General features: G+C 45.4%; 1 pseudogene; it reads left to right on the top strand.

Moving 5' to 3' along the window:
- The first annotated feature begins 1,309 nt into the window (after window positions 1-1,309).
- LOC130119779 (general transcription factor II-I repeat domain-containing protein 2-like) lies at window positions 1,310-10,816 on the top strand (annotated as a pseudogene).
- The last annotated feature ends 1,106 nt before the right edge of the window (window positions 10,817-11,922 follow it).

Consider the following 11,922-nt stretch of genomic DNA (forward strand, 5'->3'; position numbering starts at 1 on the left):
TCATCTCCACTAGGCGGGTAGCCTAAAGGGGATTATGTGTTTGGTCGTGCATGCGTGCATGTGTATGTGTGTATGTCTGTCCACGGCTAATCTCGCAAACTACTGGACCTATCGGGCCAAAAATTGTTGTGCACAGTCATGACCATATGATGGAGAACAGCTTGTGGTTGCAGTGATTAAAAACCTTCAAAAAAATGTTTGTTCTCGCTATTGCCGCTCCCTCTACCCATTCACTCTCTTGCTGACTCGACTATCACTGCTTTCCGTCGCAGTTGAGTCAGATTGGGCAACTATAGAGTCAAAACCAAAACATTATGTATTCGGGTATGAGTCTTGAAAGGAAATGAGAAGTTGATCATATTTTGCAAGCCAGAGCCAAGCCGAACTACTGTATGAATGGTGTCTTCCCAGTGATTCCTCAATTTTCCAGGTCCACCATAGGGGTTATGTTCCGTACTAACTCGGTCATCATGGTACAACACTGAACTCCTCACCTTGCCATCATATATCCTCTTGTTTCTCTAGGGTGATATGTGTGAATTTTCTCATGCAATAACATATGCCTCTTGCATTCCTTGCTTCCGCTGGTCAGCATAATCACAGTGACTACCACTTCCTGCTTCAGTGGGCAAGTTAAACAACATGTTGTTGGGTAGTCTCAGGGAGTAGCCATATAGTAGGTAAAATGGAGAGAAGCCTGTTACCGCTGTACATGTGCCATTATGGGTGAATATTAGCTTATTTAGAGTCTTTCCAGTTCAACCTGTCTCTGTCTGTGAGAATATTAAGCATCTGTATTAATCTGCGATTGAAGCATTCTACTTGTCCATTCTGCTGCGGATGGTAAGGAGTAGTCCTCGATCCAGCCATGCTACAGTATTTGTTTGCTTAGTTGTAAGGATTTTCAAACTCGCCCTCCTGATGGTGGTGAATGCACGCTGGAAATCCAAATTTTGGGGCATTATCATTGAATGTTCTTTTAGCCACTGTTTTTCCAGACTTGGATGTTGTAAGGCACATGGGTCAATAACAAGGCCCGCGGGCCAAACACGGCCCTCTGCAATATTTAATCCGGCCCTCCTGTTAATCCTGGTCATCAACTGAATGTGGCCCGAGAGCTTGTGTCTGTGACAATGCAATGCTGAAACACAAGAGGGCGCTGCCGCACTTCGCTTTTTTCCCATAGTAACGGAAATGCTGAGTAGCATGTTCCTGCAGTAGCATCGCCTAAGTCACCTGCGTAACGTTACCTGAACGCTGAACGTACGCTTTGCAAATGAGATCGAAAGCTAGCTAGCATAAACAAACGATGGCGAAAAAACGAAAAGTAGACAAAGAGTATCGACAGTTTCAAGAGAGGTGGGAAGCTGAATACCTGTTTTGTGAATTAAAACAAAAGCCAGTGTGTCTCATATGTCAAGAGTCGCTGGCAGTGTTAAAAGAGTACAACATCCGCAGACACTTCGAAACGAAGCATGGCGAGCAATATGCTAACATGGACATGGAGCAACGGCTGCAGAAAGCCAAAGACTTGAAACGCAACCTTCAACATCAGCAAAGCATGTTCACTCGCATCAGTAGTGAAAGTGAGGGTGCTACCAAGGCAAGTTTTATTATTGCAGAGGAAATCGCAAAGGCTAGAGAGTTTATTAAAGACCGCCTTGAAAAAGTGTGCAACGTTGTGTACCCTGACAAGAAGGAGGCATTTTCAAATATCAGCCTGTCCCGAAATACTGTGGCTAGTCGTGTTGATGAACTGACCTCCGATGTAGAGAGCCAGCTAAAAACAAAAGCCAAGGACTTTGTTTCATACTCACTAGCGGTAGATGAGAGTACAGACAGGACGGACACAGCCCAGCTGTCCACATTAATCCGAGGGGTTGACACTCAGTTGTCCGTCACTGAGGAACTTTTAGACGTGAAACCGATTCGCGGGACAACAACAGGACAGGACATTTTCACCCAAGTGGAGCAGAGCGTGAACAAAATGGAACTGCCCTGGAATAAAATTGTTGGACTGACAACGGATGGTGCACCGGCAATGTGCGGGGAAGTTCGTGGTTTGGTCAGTTTGACTCGAAAGGCGATGGGACACACAGGAGAAAACTTGGTAGCCTACCACTGCATCATCCACCAGGAAGCCCTCTGCGATAAGGTGTTGGGCATGGGACATGTCATGACTATTGTGACTAAAACTGTGAACTTTATTCGTGCATGGGGCTTGAATCATCAGCAGTTTAGGGCTCTTTTAGAGGAGGAAAACTCTGTGCATGAGGATGTGCCCTATCACACGGAGGTGCGCTGGTTGAGTCGGGGAAAAGTGCTGAGGAGGTTTTACAACACCCGCACTGAGATCGCTCATTTCATGGAAAGCAAACAGAAGGCTGTCCCCGAGCTTGAGAATGAAAAGTGTCTGAGCGACTTGGCGTTTATGTGTGACATCACAGAGCACCTCAGTTCACCGAATCTAAAAATCCAGAGAAGAAAGCAGCTGATCCCCGAGATGCGGGACTCCGTGAAGGCATTTGAACTGAAACTGCATCTGTGGGAGGGCAAGATGCGCAAGTGTAACTTGACCCACTTTCCTACCTGTCAATCAATGAGCGCCACAGTCACCATTCCACTCCCAACCCAAGTGTATGCTGACAAACTGAACACACTCAAAGCGGAATTCAGCAGGAGGTTTGCTGATTTTGAATCACAGAAATTCAACCTTGACCTGTTCGCAAATCCTTTTGCAATTGATGTCGACACTGCCCCTGAGCACCTGCAATTGGAACTCACTTAACTGCAATGTAGCAGCGCTCTGAAGTCCCAGTACCAGTCAGTCGGGGCTGCTGAGTTTGCACCTCTCCTCCCCGAATCAATGCCAGAGCTCCGTCTTCATGCTGCACGCATCATGTCCATGTTCGGAAGCACATACTCGTGCGAACAGATGTTCTCCATAATGAACCTGAACAAGACATCCCACAGATCCCGACTCACTGACCAGCATTTGGTCTCGGTATTGAAACTGGCCACAGCCAAGGACATTAAGCCTAGAATAGACGAGATCCTCTCTACGAAAAGGTGCAGAGTGTCTGGTAAGAGTTGAACTACAATGCATTTCAGATAGGCCTTGTTGCACTGACTATTTTGCGTTATCACAGAAAACATAATTTGTTGTGTTGAAAGACACAGTAGTAGGCCTAATGGTTTTGTTGTGAAACTATTTTGTTAAAAACTGAACCTATCGTAGGCTAGACTGCTAATGTAGTTTGGTTAATTGTGCACTTGTCTTCTTCTTTTATTTTTTATTATTATTATTATCTTTAAATACAACATTGTTTTTGCACTTGTCGCTATATTGACAGCACTTCCATCTTATTTTGCTGATATAAAGAATTACCCACAAATATGAAGGGGGAACCAACTGTATTTTTATTTTATTTAATCCACCTGCTAGCCTACTTATAAACATAATTGTTATGGTCCTGTCATCCATGTGCCCTCTCCTGGCAGGTTCTCGCCAGTCATGTGTTTGGTTTGATTGTGTGAATAAACACGCCAGTTTGGCTGCATTGACGTTACCTCCAAGTCATATATGAATTGAATTGAATTGAATTGCCTTTTATTAATCCTCAGGTTGGGGAAATTTTAATGTCACACCAACAGGAAAATGAGAAGCATACAGAGTATTGAAGTTTACTGTACAACGAGACCAATCAAATATACTACTACTACTACTTTCGGCTGCTCCCTTTAGGGGTCGCCACAGCGGATCATCCGTTTCCATTTCTTCCTGTCTTCTGCGTCTTCCTCTGTCACACCAGCCACCTGCATGTCTTCCCTCACCACATCCATAAGCCTCCTCTTTGGCCTTCCTCTTCTCCTCTTCCCTGGCAGCTCCATATTCAGCATCCTTCTCCCAATATACTCAGCATCTCTCCTCCACACATGTCCAAGCCATCTCAATCTTGCCTCTCTTGCTTTGTCTCCAAACCGTCCAACCTGAGCAGTCCCTCTAATATAATCGTTCCTAATCCTGTCCTTCTTCGTTACGCCCAGTGAAAATCTTAGCATCTTCAACTCTGCCACCTCCAGCTCCGCCTCCTGTCTTTTCATCAGTGCCACTGTCTCCAAACCATATAACATAGCTGGTCTCACAACCATCTTGTAAACTTTCCCTTTAACTCTTGCTGATACCCTTCTGTCGCAAATCACTCCTGACACACTTCTCCACCCACTCCAACCTGCCTGCACTCTCTTTTTCACCTCTCTACTGCACTCCCCGTTACTTTGGACAGTTGACCCCAAGTATTTAAACTCAAATGCCTTTGTCACCTCCACTCCTTGCATCCTGACCATTCCACTGTCCTCTCTCTCATTCACGCATAAGTATTCCGTCTTGCTCCTACTGACTTTCATTCCTCTTCTCTCCAGTGCATACCTCCACCTCTCCAGGCTCTCCTCAACCTGCACCCTACTCTCGCTACAGATCACAATGTCATCCGCAAACATCATCGTCCATGGAGACTCCTGCCTGATCTTGTCCGTCAACCTGTCCATCACCATAGCAAACAAGAAAGGGCTCAGAGCCGATCCTTGATGTAATCCCACCTCCACCTTGAACCCATCTGTCATTCCAACCGCACACCTCACCATTGTCACACTTCCCTCATACGTATCCTGCACCACTCCTACATACTTCTCTGCAACTCCTGACTTCCTCATACAATACCACACCTCCTCTCTCGGCACTCTGTCATAAGCTTTCTCTAAATCTACAAAGACACAATGCAACTCTTTCTGGCCTTCTCTAAACTTCTCAATCAACATTCTCAAAGCAAACATCGCATCTGTGGTGCTCTTTCGTGGCATGAAACCATACTGCTGCTCGCTGATCGTCACCTCTCCTCTTAACCTAACTTCTATTACTCTTTCCCAAATCTTCATGCTGTGGCTGATCAACTTTATACCTCTGTAGTTGTTACAGTTCTGCACATCGCCCTTGTTCTTGAAAATCGGTACCAGTATGCTTCTTCTCCACTCCTCAGGCATCCTCTCACTTTCCAGGATTGTGTTAAACAATCTAGTTAAAAACTCCACTGCCATCTCTCCTAAACATCTCCATGCCTCCACAGGTATGTCATCAGGACCAACTGCCTTTCCATTCTTCATCCTCTTCATAGCTGCCCTCACTTCCTCCTTCACTATCCCTACATCATCCAACCTTCTCTCTCTCTCATTTTCTTCATTCATCAGCCCCTCAAAGTATTCCTTCCACCTTCTTAGCACACTCTCCTCGCTTGTCAGCACATTTCCATCTCTTTCCTTGATCGCCCTAACTTGCTGCACATCCTTTGCAGCTTGGTCCCTCTGTCTAGCCAATCGGTACAAGTCCTTTTCTCCTTCCTTAGTGTCTAATCTGTCATACAACTCACCATACGCCTTTTCCTTTGCCTTTGCCACCTCTCTCTTTGCTTTACGCTGCATCTCCTTGTACTCCTGTCTACTTTCTTCATCTCTCTTACTATCCCACTTCTTCTTTGCCAACCTTTTCCTCTGTATAATTTGCTGTACTTCCTCATTCCACCACCAAGTCTCCTTGTCTTCCTTCCTCTGTCCTGATGACACACCAAGTACCTTCCTAGCTGTCTCCCTCACTATTTCTGCAGTGGTTGTCCAGCCATCTGGCAACTCTTCACTACCACCCAGTGCCTGTCTTAACTCCTGCCTGAACTCCACACAACAGTCTTCCTTCTTCAACTTCCACCATTTGATCTTCGGCTGTGTCTTCACTCGCTTCCTCTTCTTGGTCTCCAAAGTCATCCTACAGACCACCATCTGATGCTGCCTAGCTACGTTCTCCCCTGTCACCACCTTGCAGTCTCCAATCCCTTTTAGATGGCGCCTTCTACATAAGATATAGTCCACCTGTGTGCACTTTCCTCCACTCTTGTACGTCACCCTGTGTTCCTCCCTCTTCTTGAAATATGTATTCACCACAGCCATTTCCATCCTTTACGCAAAATCGACCACCATCTGTCCTTCCACATTTCTCTTTTTGACTCCATACCTTCCCATTACCTCCTCATCACCCCTGTTCCCTTCACCAACATGTCCATTGAAGTCCACTCCAATTACCACTCTCTCCTCCTTGGGTATCCTCTCCACCACGTCGTCCAACTCACTCCAGAATTCTTCTTTCTCGTCCATCTCACACCCAACTTGCGGGGCATATGCGCTGATAACATTCAGCAATACACCTTCAATTCCCAGCTTCATACTCATCACTCTGTCTGACACTATCTTCACCTCCAGCATACTCTTGACATACTCTTCCTTCAGAATTACCCCTACCCCATTTCTCCTCCCATTCGCACCATGGTAGAAGAGTTTGAACCCACCTCCGATACTCCTGGCCTTACTCCCCTTCCACCTGGTCTCTTGCACACACAGTATGCCTACCTTTCTTCTTTCCATCATATCAGCCAGCTCTCTCCCTTTACCAGTCATAGTGCCAACATTCAAAGTTCCGACTCTCACCTCCACACGCCTACCGTTCCTCATCTCTAGCTGCCACTGGACATGCCTTCCCCCTCTCCTTCTCCTTCGCCCAACAGTAGCATATTTTCCACCGGCACCCTGCTGGTTAACAGTACCGGTGGCGGTCGTTGGTAACCCGGGCCTCGACCAATCCGGTATGGAAATTTTATTTATGATCCGCTTATTTGATTTGGCAAAGATTTTACGCCGGATGCCCTTCCTGATGCAACCCTCCCCATTTGTTCGGGCTTGGTACCGGCACTAAGAATGCACTGGCTTGTGCATCCTCAGTGGCTGGGTTATCTGCAACCTCAGTGCCTGGGTCTTTTGGCAAAACAAGATCTTCAAAGAAGATGCCAAAAAATCATATCGTGAGCTGGACAAGAAGAAGATAGATGTCAGTGAACCACCTACAATCGAAGAAGTCGAGGAGTTCTGGAGTAAGATCTGGGAGAACAACAAAAGACACAATGAGGGAGCTACATGGATCCAACAACAACAGGGTCAATACAAACACATAGAGAAAATCCAGCAACAACATAATCAATACAAACACGTAGAGAACCAAGTGTGGTCGGACATCAGCACCACTGAGACCACTGCTGCGATCAACAAGACCAACAACTGGAAGGCCAGGGATAGACAGAATTGCCAACTTCTGGATCAAGAACCTGCCCAGCATCCACGAAGACCTCGCATGGGCCTACAATGACATCATCAAGAATCCAAAGAAATGCTCCAAATGGCTCACATAGGGAACCACGTGCCTGCTCCTGAAGACAGAGGAAACCCAAATAATTACAGACCCATCACCTGGCTACCAACAATGTACAAGATCATCACCTCCATCATCACAGAGAGGACCTATAGCTTCCTCAACAAAAACAACTTGTTACCAGCAGAATAGAAGGGATGTAAGAAAGGTAGCTACGGATGCAAGGACCAGCTACTCATCAATAAAGCCATATTCCAAGAGGTCAAATCGAAGAAAAAGAACTTGTCAACAGCATTGATGGACTACAGGCAGGCATTTGACAGCACGCCACACTCCTGGATAGAGAATTGCCTCAAGATCTACAGAGTCTGCCCAACAACTGTCAAATTCATCACGGAGAGCATGAAGACCTGGAAGACCACCCTGAATCTCCATCATGCAGAGGGGTCATTAACACTGAGACCGATGAACATCAGAAGCAGAATTTTCCAAGGGGACTCAATATCTCTACTGCTCTTCTGCCTTGCACTAGTGCCACTAAGCCATCTACTGAACAACAGCAGCTGTGGGTACAAATCAAAGAATGGCAAACTGGCCCACCTGTTCTACATTGACGACCTCAAGATGTTTACCAAGGACAACAATCAGCGGAAGGGTCTACTCACCATCATCAAGACATTCAGCGATGACATTGAGATGGAGTTGACAAGTGTGCCAAAGCCACTTTCAAGAAAGAAAGACTTACCAAGACTGCAGACTTAGACCTTGACACTGACACTGTATCAAAGAGCTAGACCAAGAAAGTGGATACAAATACCTAAGAGTGAACGACGGAGACGGCATACAACACTCAACCATAAAGGGGAAGATCTGGAAAGAGTACCACAGGAGAGTGCGTATGGTACTGAAGAGTAAACTCAATGCGGCTAACAGAATTGAAGCTATTAACACCCTAGCGATACCTGTAGTGATGTACAGCTTCAACATCATCAATTAGAAACTGAACGACATCAAGAGACTAGACACCAAGACAAGAAAGATGCTGACCACGGAGCAGAAGCAGAAGTCTACAGGCTGTACCTACCAAGAGCATCAGGAGGATGGGGCCTAGTCCAACTCGAACTGACCTTCAAGACTACCACTATGATCAGGCTGGATGCGTACCTGACAAAAACAGATCACCCACTCCTCCAAATAGTAAAACATCAGATCTACTCCATCAATAAAGAAGCTGCACAATTCAAGAACAGAAAATGAGGCAACTACCATCTACGCCAAATGAGTGAAGCAAAAGGCAAAACAACATGGCCAGCAGCTGCAAAAAAAAAAATCCTGGGAGGACAAAGCAATGCATGGGAAGTATCCAAAAAGAATGAAAGACGCAGACGTGGACCAACAAAAGACACACCAGTGGCTGAGGAGCACCGGACTGAAAGCAGAGACGGAGAGCCTGATAATCGCTGCACAAGCCCAGAGCCTAGCAACCAGATCCTATCACCATCGCATCATCAAAGATGGAACAGACCCAAAATGCAGAATCTGTGGAATGTACGAAGAAACGATTGACCACATTGTCTCAAACTACCCGGAACTGGCAAAGACCGAGTACATATACAGGCACAACAAGGCAGCAGCATACCTGCACTGAAAGATCTGCAGGAGTTACAAGATTCAAATCAATTCAATTCAATTTATTGTCATTAAAAACAATGTGCAGGCACATGTTAAAAATGAAATGAGGGCTGTGGTTTCACCAAACAGTGCAAGACAGACACAGACAAACACAGCAAACACAGTATAAGATATACACACATGAAGACCAAAAGCTAAAAATAAGTTAAAAGAGAGCTGGAGTACAAAATATTTAAAAATATCTACAGACATTCAGTGGGTAGCCAGGTTCATGTGGGCAACAGCTTTGTGAAAGAAGCTGTTTTTGAGCCTGGTAGTGCGGGCTCTGAGGCTCCTGTAGCACCTCCCAGAGCGCAGGGGGGAGAACAGTCCATGGTTGGCGTGGGTGGGATCTCTGCTGATGCTCAGACCCCTTCGAAGGCAGTGTTTGTGATAAATGTCTTTTATGGCTGGGAGCTGGGTACCGGTGATATGCTGGGCTGCCTTGACGATCCTCTGCAGAGCTTTCTGGTCTACTGAGGTGCAGTTGCCTTACCACACTGAGATGCAGATGGTCAGGATGCTCTCTATGGTGCAGTGGTAGAAGTTGGTGAGAATTTTGGGGGTAGACGGGCGCTCCTCAGCCTCCTCAGGAAATGCAGGCATTGTTGGGGTTTTTTCACAAGGGCCTGGGTGTTTAATGCCAATGAAAGGTCCTCACTGATGTGGACTCCAAGGAATGTGGATCAAGACGTGGATGTGGATCAAGACGACTGAGAAGTGGTACGAACATCAGCCAAAAATGGTCACTGAGAACAATGATGTCACCATCCGATGGGACATGCCCATTCACACTGACAGAGAGATTAAAAACCCAAAAAGCCGGACATCGTTATCATGGACAGGAAGGACAATAGGTGCATGCACATTGACATGGCAATGTCATCCGAAAAAGAAACACCTCAGTGGAAGTTACAGAGAAGCTGACCAAGTACAAAGATCTGGAGATTGAAATCAAAAGGATGTGGGGTATAAAGACCAAAACAATACCATTGGTCATCGGAGCTCTAGGACTCACAGCTGTAGGACTGTCGTTGCAAATCACAACGACAAATAGGGGATCACAACAGCAAATCACAAAACACAACAGCAAATAGGAAAACACAACGGCAAATAGGAAAACACAACAAAAACTTGCAAAACACTGGCAAATAGGAAAACACAATGACTCACAAAACACAACGGCAAATAGGAAAACACGATTCACAAAACACTACAGCAAATAGGAAAACACAACGGCACATATTAAAACACAATGACAAATTGCAAATTAACAAAAAAGAAAACACAATGAAGCGAGGTGTCCCTAAGTGTAGCTTGTGGTGGCAAACTGTGATAAAAAGAAAATAGACAGTCTTGTCTTTCTGAGTAAGTTTAATTCACAGAAAATCACACATGTGTGGTCTCAGTCTCGCCAAGGCCAGAATGAGCCCAGAGCATTAGATACATGATTTTTACAGGGTCAGACAAACAAATTGCATATCAGGATGAAATGTGGTTTTCTGCTGACACCAGACAAAGGGAGCACCCCCCCCCCCATCCCATCTGCAGGTACAAGCAACTTCCCCTTCTGCCATGGGAAGGCCACGTACCAGCCATCTTTGTTTTTGGGAAGAGCACTTCTAGACTAAAGTAAACATGGAGAAAGCAGACACTGTCTCAGCACCAAGGATGCGCCAACAGCAGCAGAAGGGTCAGTTCTAAGCAAAACATAAGTCATATGCAAAAACATGTGAGTAGTACGTGATGTCTAATTAGAAACAATTGGATCTGTTTGTCTCAGTACCAAGGTTAGAGCAGAACCTGTATAAGCTTGTATTTTTCCATCACAAGCTCAACAGCTCTACGCTGCCCCTGCTGGAGCCCTCTGGTAGCTACAACCACTACAGTGTACCTGCCTAGAATCACTTTACAACTTTAGTTAGATGAGGGGTTTGAACCAGCAACCCTCTGATCACATGCTTGGTCCTCTGGTGGACTGGTCATTGCTCTTGGGGTTGAAAGATTCACAGGAAAATCTCTGTTGACAACCCCCCCCACCCCACCCCCTCTGCTGATCCGAGGAGGACTGCAAACTACCACATGCCCCCTCCGATACATGTGGGGATGCCAGCCGATTCTTGGGACGTAGCGCGTGGGAGGATCACGCTATTCCCACCAGTTCCCTCTCCCCCCTGAACAGGCGCCCCGACCGACCAGAGGAGGCGCCAGTGCAGCGACCAGGACACATACCCACATCCGGCTTCCCTACAGACACCCGACCAAGCCGGAGGTAACACGGGGATTTGATCTGGCGAGTCCTACCCGGGCGCCCCTGACAATCCCTCTTAACATTAACATTCTGTGAGGCATTTTTTTAGCCAATGTTTACCATTCAATAGCTTTTTCAATATTCCTAGCTTTCTGTATGTTACCAATTTAGAGTTTCTTTTGTGTTTATTGCGTGATGTGGGTGTCTATAATACCATAATATTGAGCAATATGATACAATTTGTTTCACACCACAAGTGGTAATTAATGTCCCAGCAGCATGAAGTAAAAAGGAGAATGCTGATTGCACCAGGGATATGAGTTATTTGAATTAAGGCACAAATTAATGTGACTCAGATTTGAAGAGAGAGGAGTAAATGCTACAGGACACACATTCTGGTTAGCTCATTAATTGGGTGGCAGTTATGTGAACAAATCCTCTAGGCTGTTCTCTGCTTTTCTGTACCTGGATCCCATGTACATGATACTTTTAGATCCCTTAGGGATAGTTTCATCAGTTCATTAATATTTCAAAAGAATAGTTCTGAATTTACATAATGTTTGCTTACATAACTTTAAGCCATAATTCTTTAGAACATTTTTACTTTTAAGTCTTTTTCTTTTAAGTCCTTAGGAAAAAAAAATCAAACGTTCCTACAAACTTCAATTTTGGCAAATTGTTTTGCTTTTAAGGATTAATATGCCTAATATTTGAACAGCTCAAAGAACAATACAATACAAAAACAAAGTACAAAGTA

The sequence above is a fragment of the Lampris incognitus genome, chromosome 10 (assembly GCF_029633865.1).
Source record: "Lampris incognitus isolate fLamInc1 chromosome 10, fLamInc1.hap2, whole genome shotgun sequence".
Lineage (NCBI taxonomy): Eukaryota > Metazoa > Chordata > Actinopteri > Lampriformes > Lampridae > Lampris > Lampris incognitus.